The sequence below is a fragment of the Cervus elaphus genome, chromosome 18, assembly GCF_910594005.1.
Source record: "Cervus elaphus chromosome 18, mCerEla1.1, whole genome shotgun sequence".
Classification (NCBI taxonomy): Eukaryota; Metazoa; Chordata; class Mammalia; order Artiodactyla; family Cervidae; genus Cervus; species Cervus elaphus.
In genome coordinates this window covers 36530325-36553876 of record NC_057832.1, presented here as the reverse complement: position 1 = coordinate 36553876, position 23552 = coordinate 36530325, and the positions used below count along the sequence as shown (strand labels likewise).

Here is a 23552-nt window from a genome sequence, read left to right as displayed (position 1 = left end):
TCACAGGTATCAATGTTGTTCGTTTATAACACTTATTCTACTGGACCACTGGTCAAATTCAAGTTGACTTAAGATAAAAAATGCAACACTATTGAGGAAAAGATGTCATGTGATATTAGAAAACTTCTAACACAAACAAATTTGTACACTTACAAACATTTTTGTTTGTAATCAGAAGATACATTCCTTAAGAAGTAAAGCTTATAAAATAAAGAAGTAAAGCTTATAAAATAATGTATTTGTAGGGCTATGGAACCTAGCAAAGAAAAAGGACGAATATGCATACTAATATGTGGGAAATGGTGAGTAGAAAGCAAATACAGACCCAGTGTAGACAGAAGTCACCTAATTTTCAATTAAATAATTGGGAAATTTTTTTAAATTATGGGAACTGGAAAAACATGTTTCTGTAAATGGACCTTGACATACAGGTTGCCAATTTCCAAACTCTGCTTTAAATCTAAATGCCTGTTCCCATAACATATAAAAGGATGTGTTACCTTCTGGGTAACTGTGTTATCCTGAGTGTGTTATTTAAGTTCTCTGGGTTTCAGTTTCCTCACATGTAAAATGGAGATAATTACCATTAACAGTAACAACACAGAGTTGTTAAAATGATTAAATAAGATAATTCAAAGACTGACAACATACAGCATACTTCTCAATAAATGCTTTTTTAAATTATGTAAAAGTGGAATTTACTGTGTATTAGACTAAATCATGAAGACTGTGAGAATAACCAAACAAAAATATTAAGAGTAAATATGAAAATAAAATTGTGCATGGTTTCTATCAAATATTAGAAAATAAAAACACTAAAACTTACAGAAAATATTTAAGGCAAGAAAACAAATAGAGCTAAACAAATAAAAAATCCACCTTCACTAAAGTAAAGAAATGCAAATTTTAAATCAAAATAAGGCATCATTTTCTAATTATTAAGTATCGTATTCCCCTGGAGAAGGGAATGGCTACTCCAGTATTCTTGCCTGGAGAATTCGATAGACAAGGGAGCATATACGTGATTCATATATATGCATACAGGTATGTAACAACAGGGCGAACATATGACCAAGCAGACAATTGTATACTGCAAGTGGTACTGCCAATCAGCTTAAAACTTCCAAAAAAGTGATATGTGATATCACAATTTGGTGACAGGTAGCAAGAGGAATTAAATATTTCTACCATTTGATTCAGGTTTGCCAACTCTTGGAATATATCTTAAGGAAATAAAATTAACATATAAAGAAACAGTTCAATGTCATATTGTTAACTAAAGTATTATTATTTTAACTGAAATCACCAACTACAAGGAGATGTCTAGTAAAATATGTCACATCTATTTCATGGAAAATATGTAATCATTAAAAACAATGTTTATCGGAACAGGAAAAATGCTGTTGCAACATTAAGTGAACGAACAACAATAAAAGTGACATATACCCTATGATAACTCTTTAACTATAATTTAACTTAATCAATATACATTTATTGAGAACTTTAAATTCCCAAGTTGATTCTACATGTTTGGGTTTATTAGTAAAACAAAAAGACAAAAACATTCTCGCCTTCATTGAGCATATATTCTACTGGAGATTTAATGGTATTAGTCTCTGAATTCTACTAGCTAAGACTGGTGAGATAAAGAACAAAAGAAAGTTCTATTTTAGGTAGAAATATGAGTAATTGCCCCCTTTCTATTTTTTCATATTTTTACAATTGCATCTAATGCTCCGACTCCTACCCTGAGTAACTTAAATTTGCAGATTGCCAGTTGGAAACTATGAAGTTAATATTCCATGTGAATTTAAGAGTTATTTTCAGCAAGTCAAGAAAGGCTAACAGAAATTGTTAGTAGAAATTAAGGCTTCAAACACTAAATGAAATACTAATATCTTGCTTACCATGTGAATTGTGTGTACATAAAGGTTTGTGTGAAGAGGCATGACTGTGCACTGGTATGCGGGCAACCTGTTATCAGTCTTGGTTGACAACACTGGTGATTTTTCAACATACAGATCAGAAGAGTTTGCAGTTATTGTACTGACATGTCATTTTAATGAAAATGGGAAAATGATTTATTAATAAACCATAGTTTGGTGAACAATATTTCTAAAACATGATATTTACAAAAGAAAAAATATTAACTTTGACAAGTTTGAAACTAAGTGAGAATGAGGGCCTGTAAGAACTTTGGTCACACTGTCCAGTGAAGAACTGTCAATTAAGGCTCCGGAGTAACATGAGATTTTGAGCATTAATTTATGGAGGTGGCATTATTCCAATCAAAAGCAATGGCTGTTAATGATATACTTCATTTCTACACTGAAAAGGCCAGAATAAAGCCTCAGTATTTACATGGACGTCTCAATAAACATATTTAACCCTATGAATGCAAAATGTAAAATTTCAAGAGGCCTGGGATCTCTCCTTGCTGGCATTCTTATTATCTGTAAACTATAATGATCAATTCCCCACTCCCCAAGAAAAGAAAACAAAAAAGATAAGGAGAAAAGAGTCCCAGAACTCTCTGATACAGCTAGTCTAAGACTCAAAGGGTAATTTGACTTCTTAACCTGCTATCCCAACAGAAATGATTGTGTCTAACTGCTTGCCTTTGTTCAGAGACTAATCACTAAATTGTGAAAAATCACCCTCAACTTACAAAAACTGCTCTTGATTATAAATAATTGCCCAAGACCGAGAGAAAGCGGCAGGCAAGATCCCAGTCTTTCATCCAATTTATTCAGCAGCAATCCACATTCCATTTGTCTAGACTAAATATAGCAGCGTTTATACAAGAAATCAATAGTGCTTGCAGAGAGGAGAGCAAAGGCATGAATATTTCATCAAACTCAGAGAGAAATGGCAACCAGCAAACTGACGGTTCTGTGTAGGTCATCTCTGGCCTGCTGGGTCAGCTCCTGTTACTTGGACAATAGCTCATCTCTGTCTAATCATGATCATATCATAACCATTCTTTCTATTTTTAACATTAATTGCATTGTGGGTGACAAAGGCTCATCGTATTCCAAAAGGGAAGATGGATTTTTCTTACATCTTCGGTGACAGGCTAATAAGCCTCCCCAGGAACAATAATAGTAACACAATACCAGGGCTGAGTTTCAACAAGTTACAGTCACCTACACATCACAAAATATGAAAGAAAGGTCACTGTCAACAGCTGTTGTATTATCATAATTAGAAATAATCAACTTACAAGGAAAAAATAACAACCAGCTTTAACAATGAGGAAATGGAATCATCACTGTTCACAACATTTCTTGTCTAGGAGCATGCAAAGTCCTTACAAATTACTTAGAACAGGTGGCCAGGGATACATACGTTAGAAGGAAGTTGATGATAACAAATAGTAGCGTTAGCATTTGTTGTTGCTCAGCTGTGTCCGACTCTTTGACTGTTAGCATTACTTATGAGTGTGGGTGTCATGGACTGTAGCCTGTCAGGCTCCTCTGTCCATGGGATTTTCCAGGCAAGAATACTGGAGTGGGTTGCCATTCCCTTCTCCAGGGGATCTTCCTGACCCAGGGATCAAACCCAGGTCTGCTTCATTGCAGGCAAATTCTTTATCAACTGAGCCACCAGGGAACAAATCCAATTTTCTTTTTTTTTGGCTGTGCTAAGGAGCATGCGGGATCTTATTTTCCTGACCAGGTATCAAACTCCGGCATCTCCTGCATTGGAAGTGCAGTCTTAACCACTGGACTGCCAGGCAAGTCCCATCAAATCCTATTTTCTTAACAGATATAACTTTACTTGAACTCACCCACTATTTGTCTGAGATTTCAAATACATGCCAAGATACACACACACACACACACACACACACACACACACACACACACACACACATTATTATTCTAATACCAAATGCCCAGTCGGAACTTTTCCACATCTAAATTAACTAGTCTTATCACTCTACAAAGTTCTATTCATTCTTTCCTCAGTGTCTTTCCAATTATTCTTTGACAGTTATTCCTTCTTGTGTTTAGCATTTATCAACTCATGAAATTTTTAGAAATAGTTTTTAGTTTATTAAGAAACATGGACACAGATGTTTCCATTTCAAAATATAAATCTCAGCTCATATAAATGTGTATGATAACTATATTTATTTAAGCAATACATATTCTTGTTCAGTTGTAATTAAATTTCTTTAACAAATACCTTTTTTTAAATACCAAGACCATTAAAAAGTTCAAAGTACTGAGAAAACTCAGTACTTTCGCATGTTGCTTAAATCTTCACTTTAGATGCTATTACTTATGGCACAGGTAAATAGGAAGAATCTTCTTATGTTCAGTAACAGGACTCACTGGTTGCTTCTTTATCATCTGGCTTACAAACAAGAAGCCATCCATTTTAAGAATGTTTTAAGTGAATAACTTGCAAACCTCACGAATGGAAAAATTCTAAGAATGCAAATTTTGACCATTTACAACTATCACAACAATGGTTGAAGCCTGTTCATGCTGTTCCTCTGAATGAGATCCCGAAGCAGTGTAGTGCAAAGCACAGGCTTTCACAAAAAGAAAATGGCATAGGGACAATCTCCCACCAATTCATATGTGTCAATTTAGTTAAAAGTTGAGACTTGAAAAACGGCGACAAAAATGGAACCATGTTTAACTACATATCTCAGTTAATACTCATAGTTACAGCAGTTATGCTAATATTCAGGACATCACATTCCACTGCTACCCAGAGACAGTTTATGTGGAAATTAAGTTCTCATACCAAGAAATGGTTGACCAAAACCACTTGCAGGTGGACATATGAACAACAATTGCCAGATCTGGGGAAACAAATGTTGCTTTGATCATCTGTTCAGCTTCTTTTGTTCCTCCTTTCCTGCACAGAAATCTGTGAGAGTTTGGGCCTGCAGACTCCACCCATGGGAAAAGGCTGCCGGCTGTACCATTTTGTGCTTTAAAATCAACCAGTCAAATATGTGGGCTTCTCAAGTAGTTCGGGGTTCAAAAAAGAATGTGGAATAGCTCTCTCAGATATGTGTGATCTGACTCTTTTCAAAGTATAGCCTATAATAAAGTTTAAGTATATGGGAAACTCTGCAGGAATTTATATGAAACTTCATCAGGAATAGGTATCTTTCACTAATATTTTCCTATTTGTTTCTTTTCTGCAGGCTTTGCTAAGGCAGGCTGGTCCTAGTAACATATGTCTACATGTATCCTGATGATACCAGGTCATTTATGAAAATGCTCAATACCCAGATGTTCACTGATGCTTGTTTGTCAGGTAGTGCCAGAAAAGATTGCGACTTGCTCTGCATAGTATGTACTGCCATGTCCTGCCATTTCTGTACTGTCTAGCCAAACCAAAATTAATAAGGAATAACAGTGACACCCACTGCCAATTAGGAAGTTATCTGGTTTACTGTGCCTTAAACTCTTTGTATGCACATACACAATTCTATTGATCACCTGGTCAGCTAACTCAAGTATTAAAATACAATTTTCACTGTGAGCCTTCTTGAAAAGAAATTGGAGAGGTCTTGGAAAATGGATGGAAGAATGTCTGTAAGTAGCACTTACAGTCTTTGTCATATTGATGCAACTTCACATGTAGGATGTCAATCCCACCCCGAAGAATGTTAAACTTTGCTCTGCCACAGCAATGGGGGATACCTATCTTTTGTGATTCTATCTTCACTGCCCCTTTCTCATTATTGGTTACATTGATCACCAGAGACAGTTTTTCTGGTCGAGTCTGTGGGCTTTGGGAAACAAATAGAAGAACTTAAATTTTTCCTTCCTTCGACTCCATAAAGCTGATTTAAATTCATTTAAACCACCCTGAATCTTAAAGAAGGCTGAGTGCTGAAGAACTGATGCTTTTGAACTGTGGTGTTGGAGAAGACTCTTGAGAGTCCCTTGGACTGCAAGGAAATCAAACCAGTCCATCCTAAAGGAAATCAACCCTGAATATTCATTGGAAGGTCTGATGCTGAAGCTGAAGCTCCGATACTATGGCCACCTGATGCAAAGAGCCAACCCATTGGAAAAGACCTTGATGTTGGGAAAAATTGAAGGCAGGAGGAGAAAGGGACGACAGAGGACAAAATAGTTGGATGGCACCACTAACATGGACGTGTGTGTGAGCAAGCTCCGGGAGACGCTGAAGGACAGGGAAGTCTGGCGTGCTGCAATCATAGGGTCACAGAGTCAGATATGACCGAGCAACTGCACAACAGCAGCAAAACCACCTTGATATTTCCGTTTCTGAAATCCCACTACCCCTTCAAAACCCATTTCTTTTAACATTGATTTGGAACCAAAGCAATTCAACTTTGTAATTTTATGAACACTTTTATGCTTTATATCTTTTTGGTTATTTTTGCTGTTGTTCATCCTCTATCGCTCCCTTCTCTTTTGGCCTTCAATTTTTCCCAGCATCAAGGTCTTTTCCAGTGAGTCAGCTCTTCGCATTAGGTGGCCAAAGTATTGGAGCTTCAGCTTCAACATAAGTCCTTCCAATGAATACCCAGAGTTGATTTCCTTTAGGATTGACTGGTTTGATCTCCTTGCAGTCCAAGGGACTCTCAAAAATCTTCTCGAGCACCACAATTCGAAGGTACCAATTCTTCAGTATGCAACCTTTTCATGGTCCAACACTCACATCTATACATGACTACTTGAAAATCCATAGCTTTGACTCTATGGACCTTTGTTGGCAGTGATGTCTCTGCTTTTTAATACACTGTCTAGGTTTGTCATAACTTTCCTTCCAAGGAGCAAGCATCTTTTAATTTCACGGCTGCAGTCACCATGTGCAGAGACTTTGGGGCCCAAGAAAAGAAAATCTGTAACTGCTTCCACTTTTCCCCCATATATTTGCCAGAAATGATGGGACCAAATGCCATGGTCTTAGTTTTTTGAATGTTGAGTTTGAAGCCAGCTTTTTCACCATTAATGAGAGGCTCTTAGCTCCTCCCCACTTTCTGCCATTAGAGTGGTATCATCTGCATATCTGAGGTTGCTGATATTTCTCGTGGCAATCTTGATTCCAGCTTGTGATTCCATCCTGGCATTTCATATGATGTACTTCTGCACAGAAGTTAAATAAGCAAGGTGATAATACACAACCTTATCATATTCCTTTCCCAATTTGAATCGGTCAGTTATTCTATGGCTGGTTCTAAGTATTGTTCTTAACCCGCATACCTGTTTCTCAGGAGACAGGTAAGGTGGTCTGATACTCCCATCTCTTTAAGAATTTTCCACAGTTTGTTTTGATCCACATTGTCAAAGACTACAGTAGATGTTTTTCTGGAACTCCCTTTCTTTCTCCATGATCCAACAAATGTTGGCAATCTGATCTCTGGTTCCTCTGCCTCTTTGAAACCCAGCTTGTACATCTGGAAGTTCTCAGTTCATGTAAGTGCTAAAGCCCAGTTTGAAGGATTTTGAGCATAACCTTGGTAGCATGTGAAATAAGCATAATTGTAAGGTAGTTTGTAAATTCTTTGGCATTGTCCTTCTTGGGACTGTAATGAAAACTAACTTTTTCCAGTCCTGTGCCATTGCTGCGTTTTTCAAATTTGCTGACATCTTTTTTTGGAGTTGTCCTAGAAGGTCTTGTAGGTCTTCATAAAACCAGTCAGCTTCAGCTTCTTCGATATGACTGGTTCGGGCATAGCATAGGCTTGGATTACTGTGATGTTGAAAGATTCTTCTTGGAAATGAGCCAAGACCATTCTGTCATTTTGAGACTGCACCCAAGTACTGCATTTCGGATTTTTCTGTTGACTATGAGGGCTGCTCCATTTCTTCTAAGGGATTCTTGCCCATAGTAGTAGATATAATGGTCATCTGAATTAAATATGCCCATTTTGGTCATTTTAATTCACTAATTCCTAAGATGTCAATGTTTACTCTTGACATCTCCTACTGGGCCATGTCCAGTTTACCTTGATTAATAGACCTAATATTCCAGGGTTCTATGCAATATTGTTCTTGACAGCATCGGCCTTTACTTTCACCACCAGACACATCCACAGCTGAGCATCAATCCTGCTTTGGCCCAGCCTCTTCATTCTTCCTGCACTTATCAGCAATTCCCCTCCGCTCTTCCAAACTGGACACTTTCCGACAGGGAGAGCTCATCTTTCAGTTCCATATCTTTTTCCTTTCATACTGTTCATGGATTCTTGTGGCAAGAATGCTGGAGGAGTTTGCCATCCCCTCCTCAATGGACCACATTTTGTCAGAACTCTTCACTATGATCCATCCTTCTTGGGTGGACCTGCACAGCACGGCCTACAGCTTCACCGAGTTATGCAAGCCCCTTCACCAAAACAAGGTTGTGATCCATGAAGGGGTTTATTATATCATAGCATAAGGCTAACAGAGAGCTAGTCCAAGCCTGATGCCTGTTTATATCTTGTTCTTCCAGTTCTTTGCCTCAATAACTATATTCCAGAATAAATTCTTTAGTATAATGTAGTTAATACTATCTAAAGAGAGTATCAGACTGTTTAGGACTGTATGTATCTAAAATAACAATAAAATCACTATTCTTATAGTGTTATCAGGTTGACATATGACTTTTCATTTATACCTTTATTCAGTGAATATTTGTAAAGCAATATTAAATGCCAAAACAGATTTTAATCAACAAGAGAAGGGAATGAACTCATGTGCTTCCAAGAACTCATGTGCTTATGCAGATCAACCCATAAACCAATGTATAAAACATGATGCATTAAATGCAATGATATTGATGCTCCAGAATCCTACCTGGACCCTCTTCTATTTTTTCTCCAGGACTCTCAATGGAGATATTAATATTTTCCTTTCCAGGGATTTATTTGCTTTCTATATGGTGACATTCTGTCTCCAGCCTAACATCTATTCTAAAATTGCCACCGAAAATATACATAAGTCACAGTTCAAAAGCATCAATTCTTCAGTGCTCAGCTTTCTTTGTAGTCCAATTCTCACATCCATACATGACTACTGGAAAAACCACAGCTTTAACTAGATGGATCTTTGCTGGCAAAGTGTCTCTCTGCTTTTTAATATGCTGTCTAGGTTTGTCATAGCTTTTCTTCCAAGGAGTAGGCGTCTTTTAATTTCATGGCTGCAGTCAACCATCTGCAGTGATTTTGGAGCCCCCCAAAATAAAGTCTCTCACTGTTTCCACTGTTTCCCCATCTATTTGCCATGAAGTGATGAGAATGGATGCCATAATCTTAGTTTTCTGAATGTTGAGTTTTAAGTCAACTTTTTCACTCTCCTCTTTCACTTTCATCAAGAGGCTCTTTAGTTCTTCTTTGCTTTCTGCCATAAGGGTGGCGTCATCTGTGTTTCTGAGGTTACTGATATTTCTCCCAGCAATCTTGATTACAGCTTGTGCTTCATCCAGCCCAGCATTTCGCATGATGTACTCTGCATATAAGTTAAATAAGCAGGGTGACAATATACAGTCTTGATGTACTCCTTTCCCGATTTGGATTCAGTCTGCTGCTCCATGTCCAGTTCTAACTGTTGCTTCTTGACCTGCATACAGATTTCTCAGGAGGCGGGTAAGATGGTCTGGTATTGCCATCTCTTGAAGAATTCTCCACAGCTTGCTGTGATCCACACAGTCGAAGGCTTTGACGTAGTCGATAGAGCAGAGGTATTACTGGTGCTCTCCACATAGCTGTCTCATGCGGCTTTTTCTCCAGTAACTCTGATGTCGGTTTGTGTCCCCAGAGAACACGACAGTGATATCTGACTCCTCTTTTCCCTCTAGATTATCCATACAGAATCAACATAAATAACTTTTTCCACTCTTAAATATTTTTTTAATTCTTCAAGCGCTCTCTACTATCACTGCCTATCTTATGAAAGCAGTCTCTGTCACTTTCCTGGATAATACCTATCAGTGTAACCCCAATCTTTAACATGATGTCTATGATATGCTTTCCTCCCTTCATTTGAGTCACAACAATATTCTTTCAGTCCTTAAACACATCATGGTCTCTGATGTCTCCGAGATTTCTCACACAAACATTACCTCTTTCTGAATTCCAATCCCACCCCAACCCATTTTTCTACACAGATTCTTACTTATCCTTCATATCTTAGCTAAAAATGATTTGATGTAGGATCTCTTTCTGCATCTTATTGCATTTTCTCATTAAAGTTTGCAGCTCACTTCATAACATTTGTTTGACTCCCTTCACCATTATTCTAAGTTCCATGAGAAGAGGAACTAAAGTTTCAGCGCCTGGTATAGCATAAAACCATGGTATGCCTCAGTGCATACCTGAAATGAATGAAGGAATAAACGGATGAGCGATGGTGATGAACCATATGGTGACAAAACTAGAAATACACATACACACGTATCCAATTAAAATCCTAGAGCAATTAATTATTAGGTCCTCTTGACTATCTGAATTCTGATAAATATTGACTGCTTAAATTATTGACAAGTGAATGAGTTTCTAGCAAAAGTGATTAAGTATTTGAAAAAATCAATCTCAAAACTTTTTCCACCTAAGGCGTCGTTTCACATTTCCCAGGCCCCAAAGTATCTCTTAACATTCAGTGTGCTGACAGATTAGAACCACCAAAGTGAGCTAGGGAAGCACTGAGTGAAAAAAACTTACCCATTCATGCTGTTAGCATCAGTAGACTTCAATCTTGAATTATCTAAACAGTAATGCCTAATTCATGAATGATCATCCCATGTTATGAGAAAATTATACCAGAACTGATCAACTACTGATATGTACAGAATCACCTCAGTCTCGTAAAGAATATATTTTTCTTAAAAAAATAAATTAATAAATTTGAATGTGGCTAACATAAAAAATGGGAAATGGGAAAACAAGTAATACAACCTCAGTTGGATGACAATTTTTCCTAAATTTCACTTTAGTGATAAAAATAAATATTCTTAGCTTATTTTCCACTGGTGATATTTATGATTGCATCATAAAGAATGATTAGAATTACTAATCAAATTTGAAAAAAATAATTTTTATAACATGAATTATTTAAATTGATTAGACAAGAAATATAATTCTCCCTCATAGTGATTCTGTTCAAGTTACACATGTCTACAGTTTCTTTAAGGTGCACTAATACACGGCATAAATGAAAAGAAAATAAATGCAAGAAGTAATCTGAGCTTTGATTTACTATTCTCTTATTTCCCAGGGGTCTGAATAGGAAACAAAAATAACCACAAATGACTAAAATATCAGTAGGCCTTGAAATATCAACATTTAAGCTTAAGAAAGCTAATTTTTTAATCAAAGCCTTACTATTTTGATTTACTTAATTCAAATTCCCTCTCTGCAAATATGCCTTTGAATTAAGCAGTCATAACAAACCATAACACCAACATGAATTGCCAACTCATTTGTAATACCCACTTAGTTCTAATGTATCACAGTGTTTGCTAGTTCTTTACTATTTGAGAACCAAGTAAAAGCGTCATTGAACTTCTTGAAGTATGGAAGCAAAATCAAACCAATTTATATGACTTCAAGGTAACAGGAGCTAAGAGCCTAATCCATGTTATTGAGATAAAAGATGGATTAGATATGATGATACCTATAAATGAGACTCAGTAGATGAGAAATCTTAGTGTTTTAAAATAGGTGATACAAGTATTGAACTAAAAAGTGTTACTTATTCAGACATATGGGCTTCCCAGGTAAAGTGGTAACGAACCCTTCTGTCAATGGAGGAGACATAAGAGACACAGGGTCTATCCCTGGGTAGGGAAGATCCCCTGGAGGAGGGCATAGCAACCCACTCCAGTGTTATTGCCTGGAAAATCCCATAGACAGAGGAGCCAGGCAGGCTACAGTCCATGGGGTCACAAAGAGTTGAACATGACTGAAGAGACTTAACACGCACACAAAGCATTCATACCACTCATCACCTGGGAAGTATAGCGAACTGACTTCTGTAAGAACTACAATGAAGGTGAGATAAACGGTCTCCTCCATATTTTTTTCTACAACTTGCATTTTCTTCCAGGTTAGAGACAAGTACTAAATTACTATTATTTGCAAATGGCTAACACAATTTCCTTCTCCGTATGAGAGCTTAACATTTGAGGCAGGGCATTACCCTCTAACTCCAGAAGTCAGTTCATCATCTGACGTAATACAAGCTTAATAAATAGTAGTTGCATAAATGATTCTCTCAGCAGATACCCCTCTCTAACCCCTCTCAAACACCCTTTTTGAACAAAGTACATTTGTTTATTCAGCAAATAAACTTTTTTCAAAGAATATGTTCCCTCCCTTCTATCAGGAACTATTGTTTGCAGAAGTATGTAACCGTGTTCTGTTCCAAAAGAAAAACAGAGCTTTTACTGGTCCTTGTGTCCTGCCAGCAAGAAACAATTTGCCTTTAACCTAAAAATAAAAACTCCAGTATTTTCTGAAAGTTTAAATGCTTAATATATTTAAGACAACAGCATATATTAAACAGTGCAGGAAAATCTGAAGAGAAAAAGAGCAGACATGTCATGCACGATGCTTCTCCCATTTTCCTCTTTGATTTAAATCATGTCTTTTCCTTTTCTACTGTCTAATTTTTGACCTTGCATAATGGGACTAGAACTTCAACCAATGTACTTTCGCATCCCCCCCCCCACCCCACCATCTTCTCCAGATCTCAGTTGTTTCCTAAGTTCCCAGGAAATCTTTATTGCAAATCTAAAGTCTTAAAGTCCCATTAAACCCTTCTAATATAGGATTGCACACTTTTAAAACATGGAAACATTTCTTTAAACAGCTGAACACTTTCTTCAAATAAAAACTTATGAATAGTCGCAACGTGTAAAACCAGCACTAGTGCGACTGTTAAGGAAGAACCAGGTCCCACCCACTCACTTCCTCCCCAGGCCCGTTCCCTGGGAATCCAGACTCCATGGGACTCAGTTTAAAAACACTGTTCTAATGGCATTATGTCTGTACTTGCTGAACTCAAATCAGAACCAAATTACATTAGTTCTCTTTCAAAGAAAAATGCATTACTGTTTCATGGTACTATGAGAATTTGGAAAGTATGGTTTGGAAATGATAAACTTTCACTTTATACATACAATTTGGGGGTAAAAGTCAATGCTAAAAAAATAAAAATTCATCTTATATTGCACAATTTCAACCCGAGCCAGGCAAATGCATTGGCACCTGTGTATACATTACTGCCACACGGTGGCACCACTTTTGGTCATAAGTAGAAATACCCACTATTCTTTGTCAGGAAGCGCTTTGGATATGAGTTTTTAAAGAATTATGCAAACTTGCTACTATGCAAAGTTCACCGGACTTGGGCATTTTAAACACATGTGACTTCCCTATGCTGACTCCAAATTTGGTTTTCTAAACTTGGGTTTAGAAACAAACATTAGTACAAACATTAGTACTAAACAAAGATTAGTACCATACTGTTGATTGGTCTGCAGAGTTGTTTTAATTTAAATTATGGAGCCAACATCAATATAACACTTACTATGTGCCATGTACTGATCTGAGTGCTTTTAAAGAAATGTTAACTCATCTATCCTCCTTTGCACTACGAGGTTGTGCTATCTGGTAACCTAAGGATAGACATAATTATGAGCCTCATTTCACAGATGAGGAAAATGTAGGCCACCGAGGAAACTGGCCAAGGTCACAGGGCTACTTGGTGATGCAACAGGAATTAGAACATATACCATCCAGCTGTGGAGTCTATGGCCTTAGCCACTCCACTATTATTCTTCTTGAGTTCTACAAAACAGGTATCCAATTTAATCTGCACAGTTCACCTTGAAGTGTGCCTTGATGTAAATGAGAATGAAAAGTTTTTTCTAAAATAATATAACATATTTCTTCAAGGTGAAAGGAAAGCACTTGCTTGTAACTGCCAACATACACCACAGAGAGGTGTGTTATGGAACACATTTCCACATATTTTGACACACTGGTGAATTCTCAGGTGTTTCAATGCTCTCTTTAGAAACAATTCTGTATTTAGGAACTTCAAATTTAGTATTTCGCACTTTTATCTATATAAGTTTCTGTTAAGACAATTTTTAAAAATTCATCTTACTCTCTAATCTGAAATCTACTAACTCACAGGTAAAGACTGCCTAATAATGAAGTTATCATGAGTACTTGACTAGCTAAATCCCATTGGATTGTTTCATGAAGAGATAGTGAATCATATTAACTGTAAACAAAATGAGACTTGAATGTACTATTCATAAATTTTTAGATTACTTTTTTAATTGAAGAAGGAAAGTAGTAACAAAAAGAAAAGAGGCAGCTGTTTTTTGACAGTATGAGAAAAGATTTGACAGGATAGACTGTGGTGGTTTATTTTTCCTTATTTCAGAGCTTTTCTGGTTCATGATTCCCTGTGAATTATAAAATATGGTCACTAGCCATTAAGGCACAACTTATTAGGTAAGTGAAAGGATCTATTACCTCAGAGAAGAGCCTCAAGTTGTCAGAATAATCTAATTTTTTTAACACATATAAAGAGAAATCAATGTGACAGTATATGTGCCTTAATTAAAGACATTCTTAATTTGGCATAAGAAAATGTAATAATTTTTCTCTTCTGTTTAATTAGACTGTCATTAAAATTTCTATTTCTGGTAGAACTCATAGTATCTGGTTATAGAAATAGGCTGTATTCAGAGAACTGTCAGTATTACAGAATACTTCTCAATATTTTAAGCACAGCTTGAGATAATCAGTCTACAATTTAAAGTAGCATAATTTACACAAACAAAAGTATAAGAAATAATTTAAAGCATTAAAAGGGAACAGAACTCTATAGAGCTGGGGGTCAGCAAACCCTGGCCCATGGGCCAAATCCAGCTTGCCTCCTGTCTTTCTGCTTGCTATTTAATACCTATGAATGATTTTCACATTCTTAAATGATTTTTAAAATGAAAAACATTTCATGACATGTGAAAATTACATGAAATTTCAGTTTTCAACACAGTCACTTCCATCCAGTTATGTATTGTCTATGGCAACTTTCACACCACAAAGGCAGAGTTGAGTGTGACAGAGGCAGAACAGGCTGTGCAGCCTCAAATAATTATTATCTGTGCTGACTGGAAAAGTCTGCCCAAGCTTACGGCACAGAATCTCCATCTATCTAGAGATCACATACAGTGATCTCTCCCATCAACAGTCAGGTGCCTAAGCCATCTCTCTTCTCTCTAGTCTACTGGCGTAATGTATAAGGTTAGAAATTACCATAATTTAGCTTATCTAAGTGTCGGTCACTCAGTCATGTCCGATTTTTGTGACCCCCTAGACTGTAGCCCACCAGGTTCCTCCACCCATGGGATTTTCCAGGCAAGAATATCAGAGCGGGTAGCCATTTCCTTCTCCAGGGGATCTTCTTAGCCCAGGGATCGAATCCAGGCATCCTACGTTGCGGGCAGACTTTACTGTCTGAGTCACCAGCGGACTGCAGTTTATTTAAAATGAAACATAATTAGGAAGCAGATGATACTGACAAGGAACATTCCATGTAAAAGTACCTTTAAGTATTTTTATTGGACTAACATATTAGTTTCAGGCTTTGTTGCTTGCTCTTTGCATTAAACGGTAATCTAGAAAACAAAAATATAAATAAGAACAATGGCATTGTAAAGTCAGGAATGGATGCTGAGCACTAGCTACAATTTTTGGATGGATTTTTAATTTTAAGACAGCAGCCTTATTATTCCCATTTTACAGGTAAGGATAATGAACACTAGACAGGTGAGAATGAAAATTCTAACTTACTTAAAATCATGGTAAATATTAACTTTGAATGATGCTAAATGGACGTCGTTTTATCATATTCCATATTAAAGATGCAGATGGTTTCTCTTTGTAACTTACCTCTTTCCCATGAGGCAGAGGTAACATATTCTGCATGTTAGAAGGCAGATCTAGAACAAATATTTGCTCAATTGAAATTACTTTTACTAAACTAAGAAAAGGACACAGACTGCTTCCATCTGTGTAGCAGCTGATATGTGATTCCTCATATCTCACATACACACACACACAGCCAGTACATCTTACAGAAATCAACATGTGAACATTTGAATGAGTTTAGGAAAGGAGTGTTTAGAAATTATAGGATATTGTGTTTATTTGACATTAAAATTTTTGTTGATAATGTGTGGGTTGATTTAACTTGTATTGAATATTTTAAAACCTTGAGGTTTCAAAGAAACATCACAAGTACCTCAAAGCTATGATAATACTGCTACAAGGTTGGCTATTATATCCTAGTGATAGATCTTTAGCCAAACCACTAAAGAAATTTGATGCCTCAAACAAAATAGACCCAGTAGTTAGGCATTGTAAGAAAAAAATAACTTATGGAAAAAAAGTTACCCAAATGTCCTTCCAGATATTAATGTAATTTTAAATTAATCTAACCCAAGATTATAGGAAATACACTGCTAATCATAGAGTTTTGCAAAGCCATTCTGAGTCCAATGGCTTCAATTTTATTTTCCACAGGATTCATAATATAACTTAGATCAAATGAGCTGAGATTCAGCAGCTTGACAGCTCATTTATTATACAAAATTTTAAGTTCTACCTTTTTCTTCTTACATTCTGTAAGTCAATGGTTTGGTATCTGTAATCCTTCAAATTAAAAACAAAACTAAATATTACCTTGGTTAAACAGAAAAAAAACAAGAGATAACAAAAAGCAGATGAAAATTTTCTTTATCCTAAGAGAAAAGCACTTTTACAGAAGTTATTTAGGTTTCCTCTCCCTGTTGGGAAGGAGGGAGAGAAAAGGAGACAGAACCTCCTGTGAGGCCTTAGGTCAGTGAGGAAATTCAACCTGCCATGTTAAGCACACCTCTCTTAAGATTTCTGTAGGCCATTCAGTTGGGTTTACTCCTCTCAAGGTAAATTTGGCAGGATGCAAGATTTAGTCAAGCCAAGGTTTAGAAATTCTAGGCATGTCTGGAGAACAGGTGGGGCTGGCACAATAGGTGTCTATTTGCATAAATGACTAAGGTACCTCCTAAGAAAATCTCATTTTCAGCAAAGAGGAAGCCAGGCCTGACACACTTGACCTGATAATCAAGTCTCGGGCCTGAGGGATTCTGATTCTCGACACAAGGTGCATCCCTCCGCTATCCACTCTCACCTCCAGGTCTCAGGGTACAAACCTAGTTCCCTCCTTCTATGCTGCTCTGATAATGCTTTCACCAAACTCATCAGGAACATCAAATTTATAAAACCAAGTCTTGGTCTTACTTGATTCTCACAGTCATGGGACACAGCTGTTGCAGAGAATAAATAAATGAATCAATCTATCAGTCCATCTTCTTTCTGGCTAATACACAAGATCCTGCCAAAGGAGCGAAGCAGAACATGGCAGAAAGAAAATGAGTGCCTGGTTCAAATCTTCATCACTCCACTTCCATGGGCCTTGGGTTCCTCATGTATGAGGCCTAAGTAACGATTCTCAAGGCTTGTTCTAGTGTCAAGGCTATACTCTCCCAACCACTATATATATATATGCATATGTATACATGTATTATATATAATACATGTATACATATGTACATATATGATATGTATTAGTCTCTATTAGAAAGTCTATCTCATGAGAAAGACAATTCCAGATGACTTCATTGATCTTTCTGGGAAAATCAATAAACAGCAGGGCAGGGTCTAACCATAGAGAAAGCAAGGGGACCTAGGAGGAAAGAGAGGAATACCTACCAAACAGAAGAGAATGGCAGGGAATGGAAAGCAGGGAGTCTTTTAGATAAGGTTTATCTAATTAAAAATTATCCTAGGGCAGGTTTTATCTGAGATATAAAACTCAATTATGGTCAAAATTAATCTATTCCCTGATTGTGGTGTATGAAAAGTTTTTCTCAAGCCTTTCATTATAAACAGCAAAGCACACAGTCCATTTTCCATTTCAAAGAATATATTTAACTTTTCTATGTGTTTTTCTTCAATGAGGTATATATAGTGAACACAAGCATTTATATTTTGTTATTAATCTCTTATGAAAATAAGAATAAACATTTTCCTCACAAAGTGCTACCACAGAGCAACACAATACTCAATTTGACAAAAATAAGAAATATTATTCTGATCCCATGAAATGTAATGGCTGGTCAAAGGCACTGACTTTACTTAATAAGGTAATAGAAAATTGCTAGTAATTAGGAAGAACAAAATCAACTAAAGTTGAAAAGTAAAACTGAAAAAAAAACTTACCCACAATTTAAGTACTTTAGAATGCCTTTTTTTTTTTCTTTTTCGTTAATGTATAAAAATAACATAACTTGCAAAGAGCTATACAAGTAAAATTACAGCCACATCATCAATCTACTAATTTTTATTATTTCAGGGTATTTAGATATGAACTAAGTCCTGTGTGTGTGTGTATGTGTGTGTTTTTGTCTAAAAGAATAGTCATCCTTTTCTTTTCTTTTGTTTTTCTTCCTGTACAGAAGTACCCTAACTATCCAAGGCATTTGGTTCTGTTCAATAGCTAAAGAACTCTTTTTTCCTTCCTCTCTCTAATTTGGCTTCAAGTCAATGCTGTTTTTCTCATTCCAACTGTTTTGGACATATGCTGGCCCAACTAACAATGGTAAACACAGCAAGCTGTCTCTGATATGGTGCTGATTAAGTCATCTTGTGAGCAAGCAGAGTTTGGATGTTAAGATGCTAACAAAAAAAACTACTTTCAGAAATTCTCCTCCCTTTGAAAAATATTTGGATTCTCAATTTCAAATTATATGATAAACAAACCATGGGATACTTTGAAAATACATTCATTCAGTGCTGGCCTAGGCATTTAAGAAAAAATAGAAAACTAAAACATGATTCTTATATTCACAGATTTTATAGTTTAAAAGGATAAGGGAAAGCACAGGGAACAGCAGAGTCCAAAGACGGGCTTAAAAATAACTTTCTAGAGAATGGCACTTGCATGTCCTGCAGAAAAAAAAGGTATAAAATTGAAATCATGAGTACTGTGAATTGCATTTTAATATTCCGTTAGTAAAATACCAGTACCAAGCTAGTGCCTTAAACTAAAAGATTTAAGAATAGAGACCCAATGAACATCATAAGCATGTGGTATAAAATAATTGGAAGGAATACAAATATTGTAGTGCACATAATTGTTATTCAGAATGAAAAAGTATTTTTAAATATTGGCATCTCAGATTCTGTTTTTGTACATGAGAATCGAGCACTTATTTTTCACTTAGCTTAGATAGCTATGTGCGCCAGCTTCCTCTCATTATGCAAATAGAACAGATAAAACTAAATTGTAAAATAAAGCCAAAAATATATTTCTTCTCTAAAAATACGTATACATTTGGAACCCTAAGACGAATAAGCAACTCAAAAAGGGAACCACCTCAAACTTAAGAAAAATTTAATATCTCCTTTATTTACCACCACAGCTCTCACCAGATTAATACTGTCTATTATTTGACACACATGAAAGCAAGGCAGATTAATTAATTTATAATCATGGACAATTTTTTTTCAGTTTTACTCTTAAAACTTAGCTCAGTATTCTTATCTCTAAAAATAAAAAAGGTCCTGATAATAGAAAGGTGAGGAGTAATAACTAGTTGTTGTTACCAGAATATTTACAATCTAAATGAGGTGGGTATCTGAGGGAAGATGGTGAGAAAACATACAAAAGATACAGAATATGATAAAAGGCTACACTTAACAATTTGTTAACTCAAAATCGAAAGTGACGGTCATTCAGTCACGTCTGACTCTTTGCAATCCCATGGACTGTATACTCCATGGAATTCTCCAGGTCAGAATACTGGAGTGGGTAGCCTTTCCCTTCTCAACCCAGGGATCAAACCCAGGTCTTCCACATTGCAGGTGGATTCTTTACCAGCTGAGCCACAGGGAAGCTCAAGAATACTGGAGTGGGTAGCCTATCCCTTTTCCAGTGGATCGTCCCGACCCAGGAATTGAACTGGATTCTTTACCAACTGAGCTATCAGGGAAGCTACTGATCAGAGATCTAAATGTAGAGCTAAAACTACAAAATTCTTAGGAGACAACACAGGAATAAATCTTTGTGGCCTTGGATCTTGGCAATGGTTTTGTAAATAACAAAATCAAAAGCACAAGTGATAGAAAAAAATAAAGATAACATCTGTGTAAAGAATGGATGAAAATATTTACAAATTATAAATCTGATAAGGACCTAGTATCCAGAATAAATAAAATAAATTTGTAAGAGTTAAACTGAATGACAAAAATACACACAACCTGATTTAAAAATGGGCAGAGAACTTGAAAAGATATTTCTTCAAAGATACACAAATGACCAATAAGCCCTTGAAAAGATTCTCAACATCATTAGTCACCAGGGCAATGCAAATCAAAACCACAATGAGATACTACTTCACACCCACTAGAATGACTGTCATAAAAAAAAGATAGATTATACCAAGTACTGACAAACACTTATGACCCAGCTATTGCATTCCTGAAAGTGAAAGTGTAGTCACTCAGTCATGTCCGAAACTTTGCGACCCCATGGACTGTAGCCTTCCGGGCTCCTCTGTCCATGGAATTCTCTAGACAAGAATACTGGCATGGATTGCCATGACCTTTTCCATGGGATCTTCCTGATCCAGGGATAGAACCTGGGTCTCCCGCATTGCAGGCAGATTCTTTACCATCTGAGCCACAAAGCACTCCTAGGTATATATTCATACAACAAGAGAAGCGAAAAACACATCCAACAGAAAAACTTCTACAGAAATGTTCACAGCAATATTATTCATAATAACCAAAAGATAGAACAACCCAAATGTCGACCAACTGACGAACTGGTAAATAAATTGTGGTATATCTGTACAAGGGAAGATTATTCAGCAATACTAAACAACAAAAATAAGTGAAGTACTGATACGTGTCAATGTAGATGAACCTTAACAAATTATGCTAAACAAAGTAAGCCAGTCACAGAAGACTAGATATTGTATAATTCCATTCTGGACCACATGTCCAGAATAGGCAAATTTACAGAGAAAAATATAATAGATTAGTGATCGTTTACAGCTGGGACAAGGAAAGTGGGAATCAGAAATGATTGCTAGTGGATATGAGTTCTTTAGGGTGGACAAAAGTATTCAAAATTAGATTGTGGTGAGGGTTACATAACCCTGTGAATATACTAAAAAATAAAAAATAATATACTAAAAATAAGCCCAGGTGGGATGCATGAGACAAGTGCTCGGGCCTGGTGCACTGGGAAGACCCAGAGGAATCGGGTGGAGAGGGAGGTGGGAGGGGGGATCGGGATGGGGAATACGTGTAACTCTATGGCTGATTCATATCAATGTATGACAAAACCCACTGAAATGTTGTGAAGTAATTAGCCTCCAACTAATAAAAAAATAAAAATAAAATAAAATAAAATAAAAATAAACATGCTGAATGAGTTAATTTTATGATCTATCTCAACTATGCTGCTAAAATAGTCAAATAAAATTGCTTAAGTTAACTGAGATCTATGAATAACAAAAAGTTAATACATAGAACAAAATATTTCTTCATTTCAGAAATATAAAAGACTTGGGAACTGTTGTATTTCCTACAGAAATCTTTAACTATGCAAAGTGAAAGCTGCCAATGCCTTATTAATATTTTCCCTTTAGCTATTAAGTTTATATTTTAATTCAATACATACTATCACCAGCTTCTTTGGAGAAGAATGCATGAAAACATGGACTTAAAATGAGGGAGGCGGGAGGGGGGATCGGGATGGGGCACATATGTAAATCCATGGCTGATTCATGTCAATGTATGGCAAAAACCACTACAATATTATAAAGTAATTAGCCTCCAACTAATAAAAATAAATGAAACAAACAAGCAAACAAACAAAATGCCATCACAATACTGATTCCATCCTTTTAATCAAGGCATCAGACCTTTCAAGTCATCAAAAAAAATGATTCATTTTCTTGTTCCTTTTTTCTCCTGACACTTTAGGCTTTCGGAAGCTAACTGATACAGTATGAAGGAACATATGGGGTCTGCTTCAAGGCTCCAATTTCTTAACTGAAAAGCCACTTTCTTTCTAATGCCTGGATGAGAGGATCAATGAAGGTTAAGGTCTAAGCAAAACCTCTAAATGTTGAATCAGACTTCCATGACCTTCCCCCTTCCCCCTGCCTTCTCCTTAACAACCCCTTTCTTCCTACCCACTTGATATTTCCTCTGTGACACTAGGTAAGTTAAGTCCCATGGTCCCCAACAACACTCATGCCATCAACGTATTTCACCTTTGTTCACTTCCCTACCAGCAAAACAGAACTGGACTTCAGTGAGGTTGCTTAATTTGTGCATCCATTCATTCCACAAATACACTGTATTTATTAAGTGCCGATCACTGCATTGAGTGACCGACTGTTGAGCAAAGCAATAGTTTCTGGAGCAGAATAAGCAGTATCCAATTACACCACAGTGAGGGAGTGATATGTCAAAGATATGCATGGGGCACCATTGACATTCTCTACATGACAAAGTTCTGGAGCTGGGTATATGTAGGAAACTTCCAGTAAGTATTGTCACAGAGGCACAGAAAGCATGGGGATGGCAGAGTGGCAAGTGCTGAGGGGAGGAAGTGGAAGCTAGTGTTACATGAAAAAGAGTTTGAGACTCAAAAGTTAGTATTTATTGAGTGAATATTCTGTTACAGAAACTGTATACTATTGCCTTTAAATCTATTTTGCTCAGTTAATTCTCACAACTCGGTAAGGGCTTTAGTATTACGATTTTCACTTCACAGATGGAATGTCAAAGCTTAGCACAGTTCTGTTCCATACTCAACATTTCTCAGCTGAGAGAGCTAACATGCAAGGAAAGCTAAGTCAAATCAATCTGAGCACAAGAAGGGCATTATTTTCTATAAATTATCCACACGAACTTTAAGATTTCTGGAAATGTTAGGCAAACTAATTTATAAGTAACTAATAAATATTTGACTCAGTAAGGCAGAGTGATTGGGATACTCAAGCACAAGGAAAATGTTCTTGTCATTATATATTCTGTGTATTTCAGATGTCACATCATGTTATCTACTCAAGAGAATGAACAAATCAATCAAAATAAAAATAGGTCAATACAATTTGTATCATCTCTGTTGACCTTTCATATCCAAGCTTATATTTCAGTAAGTCGGCCAGCATTACTGACTCTAACAAGCACATACAAAACAAACAGACTTTACAATGTGAAATTTCAATGAAAAGGTATCTCATAGACTGTTAAAGATTTAGAAAGTTATATTCCCAAAGCTGTTACTAAATAGTTGTCTCTACTTTGGCTGAGACTCCAGGAAAATAGGTCTCAACTACTCTGAAATTCTACATCATCCATGCAGCAAGGCAAGGATATAAACTTTAACCAGTGTGGAAACACTTGGCTCCTCAATACTCAAAGGTATAAAAGAGCTGCAGTAAAACTGTTCAAGACAGTTTTGTCGGAGAAAAGAGATGGAGTA

General features: G+C 36.4%; 1 protein-coding gene across 8 annotated transcripts in view; it reads right to left on the bottom strand.

Annotated features, from left to right (window-relative positions):
- Positions 1-23552, bottom strand: part of HDAC9 (histone deacetylase 9) — a 986419-nt gene that overhangs the window by 443126 nt on the left and 519741 nt on the right. The gene's annotated exons all lie outside the window — the stretch shown is intronic.